The 16,091-nt window shown below is 34.7% G+C and overlaps 1 protein-coding gene across 6 annotated transcripts in view; it reads left to right on the top strand.

Annotated features, from left to right (window-relative positions):
* The window catches only part of LOC106868402 (beta-1,3-galactosyltransferase 1), a 266,014-nt gene that overhangs the window by 151,055 nt on the left and 98,868 nt on the right, over positions 1–16,091 (top strand). The window contains exon 1 of one of the 6 annotated variants that reach the window (XM_014913637.3): positions 4,916–6,130. The exons of the other annotated variants lie outside the window; for them this stretch is intronic. The gene's annotated coding sequence lies outside the window, so the exon portion shown is untranslated. Of the gene's footprint in view, positions 1–4,915; positions 6,131–16,091 lie in introns of those variants that run through there. 6 annotated transcript variants of the gene reach the window in all.

Raw genomic sequence — 16,091 nt, forward strand, 5'->3', positions numbered from 1 at the left:
GACTGTATATCATTTCCCAATCACAAATCTTTGATTGTGGCGAAAATGTTGAGTAAGGGAGCAATAATGCAGCAAAATTGGTGTGATGCAGTAGTGTATTTTGTTGGATATAAAGAAATTGATCTGTAGATAGTTTAATGGTGCCGGATGAAAAATATTGTATGACAAGGAGGAAGCCTTAAATATGAGAGATGAAGATAACGGTGACAGAGAAGATGAATTCTATTGTTTATAGTGAAAGGGTTGAAAGAATTGTAATTTATTTATATATATATTTTTTTTTTCTTCTTCGTCAAATATCTATCTGTGGCTTCTTTTAAATTGGGTATTTTTTTTCATTTTGAAATTTTATGTATGCATATATGTCTATATATATATAACTTCGTAAATTTTTTTCGTAAGACTAGAGAGGTAACATATCTCACAAACACTTTCCGTAGATTTAAAAATTTATACTGAGATAAATATTCTCTTTGGCTATACATAAATATATACATATGCGCACGAAAATATGTACATATGTCTATCTATCTATTAATCTCTCTCTCTCTCTCTCTCTCTCTCTCTCTCTCTCTCTCTATATATATATATATATATATATATATATATATATATATATATATATATATATATATGCATATCTAGCCATGCGTTTATCTGTCTCATATATATATCTATATTTACACACACACACACACGCACACGCGCACACACAACCACACACACACACACACACACACACACACACACACACACACATATATATATATATAATTATCTATGTCAAAATTTGATTATATAAGGTGCAAACGGCAATTTTGCAGGAGAACAGCTGCGTTTGTTGTTGCTGCTGTTAATTCTGTTTTTTTAATTCTCCGCTCGCCCATAGCTGACAAACCTTGGATCAAAATTATTACTACCATGATTATCCCGTCTTCTCAGTCGCTTCTACTGCTGCCTTCTTTAAGATGAATTTTTCTTACTTAAGACCGAAAGCATGAGATATTATTCTTAAGTCGCTAGTTGGTAAAAATAGTTGCTATAACCTGTCATAACTACAAATACTAACATAAATTAGAAGGGGGAATAGTTATATGTATATCAACAATGTAGGCTTGCGAAATGTCAAGGAAACACGTGACTTGATTAAATGGAGATGAAATGGGAACTGTTGGCGTCCACTTAGAAATCTCAGACTGCAACTGCCAGAAATTATTCTTTTGTATCTGCGTAAATTCAACAAAATTGTTGCCTGGAGACAGCCCGAAACGCATATGTTTGAGAGGCCTTCTATGATATGACGGGCCATCAAACAAACCTGTAGGGCAAGGCAGTTCGGCGAAATCGAATTTGTTTTTAAGAATGAGATCCACGCAGTAAGACATTCAGTGGAAACTATAAGATTCGGCTCTCGCCTCACTTAGTTGGGAAAATGGGCAGTAAAATTAGCAATGCCTCTGTTCCCATCAGACCGTCATATCGGATAGCACGCATAACGTTTGAAGCGAGTGAAAACTTACTGAATGTGAAATGAAAGAAACTAGGGAAATGGTGTTGGAACATACTAGAAGTTCTTCTCCGTGTGAAGCCCCAGGGTCTGGAAAGAGTCCGAAGCCTCATTTCCCTACCGAATTCTTAAAAACTAAGAATAATCGTGTTCAGTAGATGACCGATGCTGCACGTGTGAGGAACACGTGTCCGTCTCAGATTTTTCTGCTCATACAAGCAAATCAGGAAAGGGGTAATGAGGGGCCCCATTGTTGCTGATTCTATCTGTGTTACAAATACAAACGCATTGACAACAGTAGCAGGAGGGATAAAATATAGTAATAATAACAAGAACTGTTCCGACTTCAACAATCGCAACAACAAAACAACGACAGCAAGAACAACGACGACAACAACAACAACAACAACAACAACAACAACAACAATTACAGTAGTATTCACGTAAACAGCCGCAGCAGAAGCACCGACAAAACCAGCATCAATTTCATCAGCAATAGCAACAACTCTAGCGAAAAATAATAAATGTAAGAAAATAAGTGCAATCAGCTGATAACCCAAACCAGAATATTTTCAATTCTAACCCTATTCCTCCTCACTTCGTGAATAAGAGATTATGCCCTTACCCTGTTTGAGTCGGAGTCTTCCAATGATATTAGTGATGACGATTGGCACAGCAAATAAATAAAAAGATACAACGAATAATCAAAAAGAAAAGGAGCACACCATAAAACAAAACTAATTCCATATCGGACACAAAATAACGCGAAATCCAGAGAAAAATAGCGATACAAAGTAAATGCTCAAACAACAACGAACACACTATGAAATATAGTTAGAAAAAAAAACATATAACCTCAATAATAACAAGAAAATAAACAAATAATAGATAAAGGACTCCGGTGACAACTACAGCAACAATTTCCGACCTTATCCAACTTTGTGCAAGTAAGAAGAAGAAAATTAAGAGTTGTTATCTTAGCAATCATAAAGAGGAAATATATAGACAGAAAGAGAGGTTCTCAGGAAAAGGAAACGATTGTGTCGTACGCCCTGAAATTAGTAAGTCTCCAGCAGACATAATGAATTGAGATCGGTTTTCCTGTATGATATCGGGTCCCCCAGAGTCACAGTCTCTAACAGGTCACGGCAGAAGCCCCTTACAGAGATATGATTTTGATACACGCGATTACCTGCACAGGCAAATAGAAAAAAGAAAACCTAGATGATAGCATAAAGGCATCTGGTCTAGATTCACCGTCAAGGAAGGAGTGCATGCTTAACGATTTATGCAATCAATTATGGATGTGAGAACTACAAGAGAGACCAGAACTTCAGACATTATAACACTGAGTTCTACGCACCTCAGAACCAATTTGAAATGGTGGCGGAGTAGCAGTGTTATTTCGGAAAATTCTACATCTCGAGATACGATGGATCATCTTGGAACCCGAAAGTAAATTTGTGGTTCCGGTTTTGCATATCAGCGGAAAGTGTGCCTTCAAACTAATTTATGTCTACATACCGAGAGAAGCATAGCAAGTAGATATCGCCAGGATCTGGAAATTCTCCCCGCAACTTCCCTCTCCTTAATGTAGTAGGCAATTGGAACACCATGTTGGATGCATGTTTGAATTGCATCGGACGAACCAGTATCAGAGCTATCAACAAATTTTGAAAGCCTACTCCAGCCAATGAAAACTCTGGTAAACAGATCGTGCCTCGACAGTATTCTAGAGAAATGCAAATAAGTATAGCGTCTAGGCTCTAGAATTGAAATTCATCGTCTGTTCTCTTAGACAGGCACAAAGTAACTGGTAAACAAACACTTTTTTTCTGTCATGCCAAGACAGAGAAGACTGGATTAACAAATTAGTTGAGCGGGAGTAGGTTGAAACGATAATCAACAACAGATGGTGTGTAGATTTTAGAAATGCGTGAGCATTAGTATCAATATGGTTTAGTCCGCAACTGCAATGGCGATTTCCAGACTGGTAGGTGAGCTTCATAGGAACAGAGATGAGGAATATAGGAGAAGCTTTTTAGATAACTTGTTGAAGGTTAGATTTCCCTTGACCAGTGTGAAGAACAAAGTTTGCCTTGTGAGAGCTAGAGTGTGTGCTCTAGCAAATGAAGGAACGAAAGTTTTGGGGTGACAAGTGCTAGATGCAACATGCTCACAAATCAGATTTTGATCGTCAACGCTCAGGAATGGGCTATAGTGCCAGAAGCCAAGCATACGAAAGCGGTTATAATATCACATAAATGCCATGCCTTACTTTCATGGCTGACCAGAAAGGAGTGCTCACTGATTGTTTCTGCAGAGAGAATGGGCTTCGCTGGTCAGGCATTCCATTTGCAATCAACGTCTGCTGCTTCTAGGTGTAGGCATAACATGGCTGTTAATGTGTAGCCGTGCGCTGAGTCTGTGGCATCTCTAGCGCCTCCTTGAGGATAAACCGGTGTGGTAACAGTTTGGCAGACTCATTTTTCCAAAGCTCATCACAATGACAGAGCTGCAATCCTGTAGGAAGCGTAGACGGAGGTAGGGAACCTGGCACCGAAAATGTATCCAGGCACATACCTTCCTCTGCAAGTCGGGAAATTCGTTCAGTTGAACCTCCTCTAGTATAGGAGACTACTCGCAGGCGAGAGTAATAATACGTTACGCTACATACTTAAAATAGTCGAGTCAATGAAAATAGCCATTCGCATTACTTCTATGTGTATAAACTTTTATTAAATGTAACGTGATTTAAACTCCTGATAAAAAGTTATTGGTCAATGTGTAAAATCAATTAAATTTTTTCGAATATTAACTAAATTTCGGAAATAAGGACACGCATCTTACTATATGAAGTTCGCCATCGTCGCGCACGCACAATTGGCTATCCCGATCAAACCCTGGCTGATAATTTATAAAATATATGCTAAAATATCGTGTAATATGCATTCAGAAACACACCCACTGAAGTAAAATTGTGTGTGTGTGTGTGTACGCGTGCGCAATTCATGTGTGAACGTGAGAAAGACAGAGGGGGAAAGAGAGAGAGTGAGAGAGAGTGGGCGTGTGCGAGTTTTGCCTTTAAATCTTTAGAAAACTCACTGTTATATGCGCAAGTATATCTATTACTTTTTTAAGTATCTAAAAGAAAAATATATAGTAACATCCCATCTAACTCATGCCTGCTATCCTCTCCCACCATTAGTGCGCCGACTTTTCGCTTCCTTTTAATAAAGATTTCATAGACAAAATAATTCGATCAATGTACTTGGCTCTTTTTTTACTTATTTATTTTCAAGAACGTTAGGATTAATATTAAATACGACTTTCGCTTGGGTTTAAAAGAAGAATGATAAAAAATAAAGGAAGAATAAAAAAGATTTATATCGGAATAGTGTACTTCAATTTTGTCAGGAACTTTAACGATTATCTATTCCCGCCCTTCCCCCGCCCACACCCTGACAGTTTATCAATACTGCTACGCCGACATTTCTCTCGCATACGGCTATTGAGCTGGTTGGTGCTGTTACTGCTGCAGCTGTTGCCTGCTGCCGGTCTTGTTGTTGTTGTTACTGCTGCTGCTATAGTTGCTATTTCTGTAGACAGCAGCAGCGAAAGAAGTTAGTGCCGCCTAAATTTGAATCCATTCACAAGTGATTTCCTCAGCTGCGATGTATCACGGCTAAGTGGCGTCACTTCACCCAATAACATGTTCCATTCAGTCGTTCATACAACTTTTCATTATCACTAAGGTACATGAAATTTGTTAAATCAATACTGGAAGTATACGGTAAACACGTGCATACACACAAACACATAAACGTATAAACACACACTCACACACATAAACGCACGCACACACTTGCATCAACACATGCCATTCCTCGCTTTCGCACGTACATATGTATCCAAGCATAAGCAAATATACATAGCCGTATGCATTCAAACATATCCATACCCGAATTTATTTATACTTACACACAGCTATTTATTTGTACTGTTTAACACGAGGAACAAGGATACTTCTATACATAATCACATGTACTAATAACATCCCACAAATCCAAACACCCATATATGTAGATTCACACACTCACACACCTGTCCACGGATACATATTAAAACACGTATAAACACACGCTGCGCCCTTTGGCAGATACGCATCGTGACAATCATTCTTGGATATACTGATCGTTCTCTGTTGCATTTAACTCCATAGAAATATTCATTTATGATCCTCAGCAATGTGTACCAATACGATGTTGATCACACCGGGAATAAAATAGTCAGAAACACAATCAAGACACCGCATCAAGGTTTCGAAAATATGAATATATTTTAGATAATAATACGGAATCCCAGATAACACTCAAACAGCTATCTAAAATTTCAAATGCTACAGGAATAGTTAATTTATTATAAAAGTAGTCATAGCTGCATAGCGAATTAAAAGAAATATCACACCATAACTTTTGATGTCTAATCAAACTCAACTGTGATCAGATTTTTCCACGTAGATTTGGTCTTATTTCTACTGCAAAATGCCGGTGACTGGATAATAAACCTGGATCGTTCAATCATTAGGGTCATGGCATATGAAGATGAGAAAGTAATAACTGAGTGAGTAGATATCAATCTCTTATGTATATTACGTGATTTAATTTTTTTTTCCTTTTTTGTATCTGCTTAGAAGATAAAGTGTTACTCTGAATGATGTTTCCTATTGTGAAGTTGTTAGTTTCGTGATTTTATTTACACTTGTGATGTGAGAGCTGTATCTACTTCGGTACACATAAATCTCTGTCCGGTTTAAGACCACCGGCTGATTGATGGGAGTTTTTAAAAGTAGCTGCTTTGTTGCTAACATTGTGTTGCAGTTCTGTTCTGTGGATGAATTCCTCATTTCTTTCGTCAGCCTTCCGTTATCCGATCTCGGACAACCAGAGATTGGTAGAAGCTTCCCTTACTCGTTTGGAATAAATATATGCATAATTGTATGTATGTATGTATGTATGTATTTGTGCATGTATGTATGCATATATGCTTGCATTTATATATATATATATATATATATATATATATATATATATATATATATATATATATATATATATATATATTGTTTCGAATTTGTGTGAATGTGTATAGAATAAGAACTCAACTGTCAGTTAAACACATTTCAATGTTGATAGTACACTATGTATGAAAGTGCTAACTTTGTTAAAGTATCATAGAAAAACAGACTCTGTTTTAACTTTATTCAACTAATACACACACACACACACACACACACACACACACACACACACATATATATATATATATATATATATATATATATATATATATGTATGTATGTATGTGTGTGTGTGTGTGTGTGTGTGTGTGTTTACGTGTGTGTATAGCAGTTCGTTAAAAAGTTACCTTCCTTTAAAGATAATGTATACATGCATAGATAAATGCATAAATGTACACACGCATGTATATATGTATGTATATAGGTATGCATATGCGTGTGTTTTTGTATGTGTGTGTGTGTGTGTGTGTGTGCGTGTGCGTGTGTCTGTACAGAGAGTGAGTGAAAGGGAGAGAGATGCATGCATATAACATCTTTTAAAGTTATATTTAATTGCATTGAATTTACAAGCATCTTACTATTTACATATCAACTTCATATACACTTCACCACTTCTCCCTATACACTTCTCTACTTTATAATAAAGGCTGAGTTTACTTTACGCAGACCGCTGCAGTTTTTGCTTGTTTTCTTCCTTTATTGATGTTATTGTGGTTGCTTTTATTGGACCTGCGGTATGTTTCAACCGGTAATGAAGGAAGTTTATGGATATTATAAAACTTATATTGTTGCTTAAGCTCAGGTGGATCCCGATCGACCATACTTTCATCAATAGCATTCCAACCACTATCGTTGAATGTTTACTATTCAGGGGTAGGAATTCCAGGATCACCCAATCTTATTATTTTGGAGAAGATTTCACTCTTATATTTTGGAGATCTGAACTTGCGTAGCGTTTCTCTTGATCTTTCATGAAAAAAAAAAAAAACTTGTCTAAAAAATCTAAAACTTTGATGTAGAAACTACATTATTTGTAGCCATGTTGGGTTAATTCAGGTCAGAGTACACTCAGTCACAAAAGATGTAGAAATTAGGTGGTTATTCTTTTTGTTTTGTTTTCTGAGAACATTCAGTAACGAAATCAAATACTTCAAACTATTTTGTTTAATGTTGAACTTTAATTCAACTGCCCAAGGAATAAATTTTAGTGTTTTCGGTAATACTCAATGTAACTGTTTTATTTTTCTTCTGAGAACGATTTCCCCCTAAAACTATGTATTTCTTACCTTACAGGATGTCTTTTAAGGGGTCGTCTCTATCTTTAACATTGCAATATAATATTGTAACGTGTAGTTAGATTTTGATTTCATGAAACACGTGGTTATATTTTGCCTTCTCTTAATCTATTAATGTTAAACGAGGGTTGAAGATACGGTATGCACTCTCTTAAATATAGGACCTTTTGCCCATGTAAGAAGTTATGTAGTTACGTCTCTTTCAGTTATTGTTTCAAATCTAACTGAGCCCGATATTGGCGTTTGTCATTCTGGGTCAAAATCGGTGCCAAACAAATACTCGGATTTATTTAACGCTAAAATTTCTCTCAAATATGTTGTTTTTTTTTATTACTAAAATACAGTTATTAGTATTTAATTATGTAAGCTTAAGCTTTCAATTCCAAAATGACCATGCTTGATTTACATATTACATGTTGATTTATTTACGAATTTTTACAATTAATTACTTTCTTCATGATATAATTTGCTGAAAAAAAAACAAAAAAAAACATCTGCTATGGTGTCAAATCTATATATCAGAGTGTATATTCGCTGGATTTCCTTACTTTGTTATTTTTGCTGGACATGTACCTTTCTGTATGAAGAATATTAAAATAGTCATAAACAGCTTATTAAAACACTTAGGAACGGCAACATGTTGGGTAGAAAACTAAATAAGAGCGGATACGTTGAATCCTCATCACATAAAACACTTGAGTAAAGTAAAATAAACGATAACGCAAACAAAACAGAAATTTTAAAGTTTTGAATGTTGCTACTAAGTAGTCACGTGATCTGTAACTGGTCTTTTAGTTTCCGTTTTCAGAAAATAAACTAAATGGGAGTAAGAAATTAAGGCAGAATTATTTACCAAGGACATCATCTATAAATTGTTTCATTTGAGAGAATGTTAACTTCTTTGTTATTTCAAGTTTCACTTTATTACGCATACAAAAGTATATGTACCAGACGGCAATACACACAAGAGAGAACGTGTCTGCTTCAACAAATATCAAGAGAAACCAACATCATGATTTCGTTGTCACAGTGATTTAAGTAATAAAGGAGGATGTAAAACGACAATATCCGAAATTTCGGACAGTGGCCAGTATTATGAAGAACCACCTTACTAATGACCTTATAAACTAAAGTAATCTACAATTATTGGCTTATACAAACACCGAAACACATTAGAATAGGAATGAGGAGTACAATGACAAACCATTAAAGGAAATAAGATTCCAGTAAGGTTCATTTCACCGGCACCATGCATTGCAAGCAAATACACACAAATGTTCACAAGCACACGCAATAAAAAAAACTCATGATCAAGCATATGTGTAGTGAAATACGGTGCAATGTGTATGTATGTGCAGGTATGTCTATGTGCATGTGTGTGCGAGTATATATATATATATATATATATATATATATATATATATATATATATATATATATATGTATATATATATATATGTATATATATATATATATATATATATATATATATATATATATATATATATATATATATATATATATATATATATATATATATATATATTTATATATATATGTATATATATATATATATATATATATATATATATATATATATATATATATATATATATGTATGTATGTATATATATATATACATATATGTGTATATATATATGTATATATATATATATATATATATATATATATATATATATATATATATATGTATGTGTATATATATATATATATATATATATATATATATATATATATATATATATATATTAGACACACACTCACACGAAAACGGCCGTACACATATGTGTAATAAATATACATTATATGTTACAGATATAATTGTGTGCTATATATATGCTTGTATAAGCGTGTGTATACATAGATACATACGTACACACACACACACATATATATATGTATATATATATATATATATATATATATATATATATATATATATATACATATCTCTCTCTCTCTCTCTCTATATATATATATATATATATATATATATATATATATGCATGCATATATATGTGTGTGTGTGTGTGTGCGTATATATATGCACATAACGCTTATTACGTATTAGTGTGCGTATGCATGTGTGCGTGTGTCTCTCTGTGTCTATGTACGATTTTGAGCGCGTGTGTGTACGTCTGTGTGTCGGAGTTTTCTGGTGTCACTGGGTGTAATATCTTAAATATCTGTGTCGAAAATTTTTCGATATTTTATCCAATTTCATATATAAAAACACATTTAAATAATAATATATCTTCTATGAATTACGGGGTTATTTATTTAGACAGTTTCATTCATACTGATGCCATGAAACTATTTTAATCTCAGTCTCCCTTAACTTCGTTATCGGATCACGGGAACAAGTTCACGTTTGGAATCTCTTTCACCAAAACAAAGCGCACCGCTCAGACGTCCACATCGTTTTGTCAGGCATGGGAAATATTTATAAATATATATGCTTTCTCACATTTAAAAGCACGAACAGCATCCACTCTTGGAAATTTTCGGGAAAAAAAAAACATTCTGTAACATCACCACGACCACGACCACCACACACAATCATCTATACTTACATGAGTATATATATTGTTATATAAGTATACATATGCTGATATATATATTTACAAATGATACATTTATAAATGTACGCCTGTGTATATATATATATATTTAGAGGCGCAGAGCAGGGGTATCTGTGTGGTAAGTAGCTTGCCTACCAAAAACATCGTTCCGGGTTCAGTCCCGCTGCGTGGAACCTTGGGCAAGTGTCTTCTACTATAGCCTCGGGCCGACGAAAGTCTTGTGCGTGGATTTGGTAGACGGAAACTGAAAGAAGCTCGTCGTATATAAGTATGTATACGGGTATGTGTGTGCGTGCGTCTGTGTTTCTGTGTTTGCCCCCCCCCCCCCCGCAACATCGCTTGACATACGATGCTGGTGTATTTACCTTCCCGTAACTTAGCCGTTCGAAAAAAAGAAACGGATACAATAAGTACTAGGCTTACAAAGAATAAATCCTGGTGTCGATTTTCTCGATTAAACAGATGGTGCTCCACCGTGGCCGCAGTCAAAAGAGTGAAACAAATAAAAGAATAAAAGAATACTTACACGCCTACTATTTATATATACAATGCTATATATGTGAACGTATGTATGTGCGTACCTATGCGTTTGTGTGAGTGTGTGTATACCTCTTTAAATGGAAAGTATGGGAAATGTAACTGATAAACTTCAACAATCTTTTCGTTGTGTTTGTTAGTACTTACATACACGCACATGGACATATGATGAGGGTCAATTTACTCTTATTTATAAACACATGGGCACATATTTATTTATTTATACACAAATACATACCTATAAACAAATGAATAAATAAATATATACTTGTATATATATGTGTATATATATATATGTGTGTCTGTGTGTGTGTGTATATATATATATATATATATATATATATATATATATATATATATATATATATATATATATATATATATATTCACCCACCCACACACATCAGCTACGTTGCTGTAGCGATCCTCCGAAGCTTCAAGTTGCCTGGGACCAAATGAAGCTGTTTTGAATAATTGTACATGTAACTCCAATTAAGCCTGTTGAGTGGCTCTTTCTTCCGGTTGTCCACCCACTCGTGCATATGCATATATGTATACATATGTTTTATCTTTCACTTGTTACTTGTTTCAGTCATAAGACTGCGGACAAGCTGGGGCACCGCCTTCAAGATTTTCAATCGACCCCCATACTTATTTTTGTTTTAAGCCTGGTACTTATACTATCGCTATCTTGTAGCCGAACCGCTAAGTTTTGTGGATGTTAACACACCAGCACCAGGTGTGAAGTGCTGGTGGGTGACAAACTCAAACACAGTCACACAGACGCACACACACATAAATACATATACACGCGCACGAACACACACACACACACACACACACACACACATATATATATATATAGAGAGAGAGAAGGTGCATGGCTCAGTGGTTAGAGCATCGAGCTTACAATCCTGAGGTTGTGAGTTCGAATCCCGGACCGGAATGCTCGCTGTGTTCTTCAGTAAGGCACTTTAGTTCACGTTACTCCTGTTCACTCAGCTGTAGAAATGAGTTGTGACATCACAGGTGCTAAGCTGTATCGGCCTTTCCCATTCCCTTGGCGTGGAGAGGGAAGGCCAGTATGCATGGGCGACTGCTGTTCTTCCATAAACAACTTTGCCCGGACTTGTACCTCGGAAGGTAACTTTCTAGGTGTAATCCCATGGTTAGTCATGACCGAAGGGGTCTCAGCAAATATATATATATATATATATATATATATATATATATATATATAATCATGTAACCTGTTACCAATTTCGATGGTCACACTGTACCTCCTGTTTAACAATATAAATGAATTACAAAACCCTTATCCCTCTCAGACTAACTTGTATTAGGAAATATGCCTTGATTCGAGCAAAGTAACTGCCAGCAATGACTATTAAATCTCAGCCCAAAATTTTAAAGTAGGAAGAAATCATTGAATAGAATAATGAAAAATACAGAAAATAGTATGGAAAGTTTTTGATTGTAGGTCCTTTCGAAAGTAGCTGACCTGTGGTTAAACAACACCCCTTTCTGAGTATATTGACTAAATCAATTTTGTCTCCCTTGACGCTTGCTAAGTGTTTGATGGTATTTTCTATCAGAATCACTCTGCTGAATTCTTAATAGTTTCTGTCACTTCCCTATTACATCGTTATATTACATTATGGATTCAGGAGAGTTTGTTTCTTTTCGTTGTTTATTTATTTATTTATTTTTCCGTTTCTTTTTTACTCTTTTTTCCTTATTGTCTCAATATTCGGTTATTCACCCTGCAGCCTTAATTCTCTACATTGTATTATTATATTCTGTAGTTTCTGCTGCTTTTATCTCTCTCTCGCTCTTTCCCTCTCTTGCTCTCTCTCTCTCTCTCTCTCTCTCTCTCTCTCTCTCACACACACACACACACACATGTGTGTGTTTGTGTATATGTATATAGGTACGTATGTATGTAATAAGATATATGAATATGCATATATATATATATATATATATATATATATATATACACGTGTGTGTGCGTATATATATATATATATATATATATGTAGATATACGTTTATATATATATATATATACGTATATATGAGACATTGTATACACACACACATATGTAAATATATATACATCTATATGTTTGAGTGTGTACGTATACATGTTTGAAGTGTTTTAGTGTTTTCTGGAATCTTTTATAAACTGTCATGCTCTACGTAGAGCAATATATGGAATTCCTTTGAACGATATATAGCAACGTAACTTCCTATACTGACACACAACTAAACTGGTTATTCATAAATATAATTTTGTTCTCCAGCATCTTGCTCTTCGTCTATCGGTTCTTTTGCCGAAACATCATGTTAGGAAGACTTAAAGAAACTAAATTTAGCTGTCAAGCGACGAGGGGTTAGATACAAACAATTCCCACACGAGCTTTTTTCAGTTTCGGTTTATAAAATCCATTCACAGGTTTTCGGTCGCCCTAGAACTAGATTAGTAGACACTTGCACAAAGTGCCACAGTGGGTCTAAGTATGAAACCATGTAACTTGAGCCACACATCCATGACTGCAAACTACACTTTAAAATTTCGCTTTGATTATGTAACTAATGTTTGTGCGGTACCTTCCACCTAGGTGGAATCAATGACCTACCTTGTACCTGTTCATTATAATTGGCAGACGTAATTTGCAGCAGGGAGTGGGTGGCCTTACGTGCAAACGTTTGTGTATATATATATATATATATATATATATATATATATATATATATATATATATATATATATATATATATATATATATATATATATATATATATATATATATATATATATGTTTGTGTGTATGCGTACGCGCGTGTGTATATGTGTTTATATGAGAGGCTTCCTTTAAACTTCTGGTTGCTAAATATTATTTTATATTAATGTCAACGAAGATTTGTTTTCTTGTTTTAGTCACTCTTGTTTTAATCAATCTCACTCTTCTTCTCTCTCACACACAATTGCAATCACATACACATATTTTGCAATAAATTTAATGCCATGTTCCTATGGAAACATTCCCTGTAAGAAGTAGGAGTATTTTAGGATTTTCTTCCTCGAGTTTATTTTGTGTGCAGATTTCTCTTTCCTTCCTGAATCTCTTCCATAATTTCAACTGAAAACATTAACGTTAAATTTGTGACTGTATGGAAAACAATTCTCAATTGTGATACTAATATCAAAGCATGAAATAGCAGGGCTATAACATTTACATTTGTTGTACAAGCTTATCATTTAAGATTTCGTTATTGATAACTTGAATAACAACACTGCAAAACAGGAGCTTTCATTTGTAGTTAGATCCTGATTAAACGAGGGTGGCTGTGAAAAGTAGTCGACCACGATAAAAGAGATATTCCGTATAAAATGTAATCGAAGTCGTAAATAAAGTAATGAAGATGTGACATTTTAATGCACTTAACAAGAGCCAAATCACTAAGATTAAATGGAAATAGAGTGTCGTATAAAATCTGTTGAAGAGAAATAATCGACTGGATTAGAAGAATGACAACTTGGTTACATGTTGGGGTAAATCCACTGTGCTGTTGATTGTTTTAATAAAACATTTAGGTCTACTGAATGGATACATGTCAGTTCAGTATTTGACACTGATTTCTAATCATATATTAAAGTTATCTTCTATAGAACTGTTTTCATATATGTTCCATGGGTGTATACACGAATACTTTTATATATACACACATATACACAGACACAAGCATAGACACACAAATATATTTATATGCATATGTATACACACATACCATCACGTATTGAAGCATACTCAGTATGTTCTGGCAGATTCAAAGCGTAAATATCTAATCTCTTTTGTCTGTACTCCATCGGAGAATTTCCTCTTTCCTTACAAGAATGTGAGTTCACAATTGTTATGTGTCACCGGTTCCCAGGCAAAAGGGACTTTGAGGCATCGGGGGGTTTCGACTTTGTTGTGTGTCACCTCTGGCAAAACTAATCTGCAGAACCAGAGAAGTGCACGAATACTTATTTGTAGGAATCAGCAAACAAATAATTTGTTGATGCGTTGTGTTATCTTCCGTGCTGCTATAAATTCAGAGGCGTCACGCAGAACACCGCATGTATTCATTAGTACGTTGTGGTAGATTCGAACGTGAATATCTGATCGCCGTTGCTTTTTCATCGTTGGAGAACACCTCCTCCCTTTATACCATATGTGCTGATGCCGCGCGTGCTTCATGTGTGGAAAGAGACTTTCAGGCAACATGGTGTTTTGACCTTGTGTATCTCGTCAGTCAAGTTTAGCTTACTAGACCAAAGAAGCTAGAACAATCACGAACTTTGGTGTATAGGAAAGAGAAAATAATTACTCTGCGCAATAAATAATTAGAAATATATATGACAGCCAACTGGCTCAACTGTAGGCGGACCATTTGATAATCATTATCATACTGAACAGACTAAACAACTAAAAATCTTAATTTTCATCTTCACACATGCAATCACAATCGATTTGCAGACCTAGTATTGAATCATTAAATAAATCAGAAATATAAATTCCTGATAAAGATTCAAAGATTTACCCACCGAGAAATATTCTTTTCGGGTATACGGGGGTTAAAAATTAAATTACTGAATTATTCTTACGGGATTTGTATTCAAATTATGTAAAGCAATGATGTTGATAATGTGAATGAAATAGTCTGGTTTTACGTCCGTCAAGCAATAAATATAGCCACTAGTAATTTCTTTTGATATAAGTCATTGATTTGTTAAATTATCTGATACCGTTCATACCGAATAAGTTCTTACGCCATGTTCAATTTTTGCTTGTGTACACATTTGTTTCTACAAATAATCCCAATATAACTTGTACTCTCTTCCTCTTTATCTGTCTTACACGCATACATACACACTCAAACACACGCACACACAAACACAAACACACACATACATACACATACTCACATACTCACCGGCGTACAGGCACATTTTTCACTATTTTATTTCATGATATTTTAATTCCGATCTTTTTAGATATTTTTGGTCTCTAGAGATGTACT

This window comes from Octopus bimaculoides, chromosome 7, assembly GCF_046866305.1.
Source record: "Octopus bimaculoides isolate indiv1 chromosome 7, ASM4686630v1, whole genome shotgun sequence".
Lineage (NCBI taxonomy): Eukaryota > Metazoa > Mollusca > Cephalopoda > Octopoda > Octopodidae > Octopus > Octopus bimaculoides.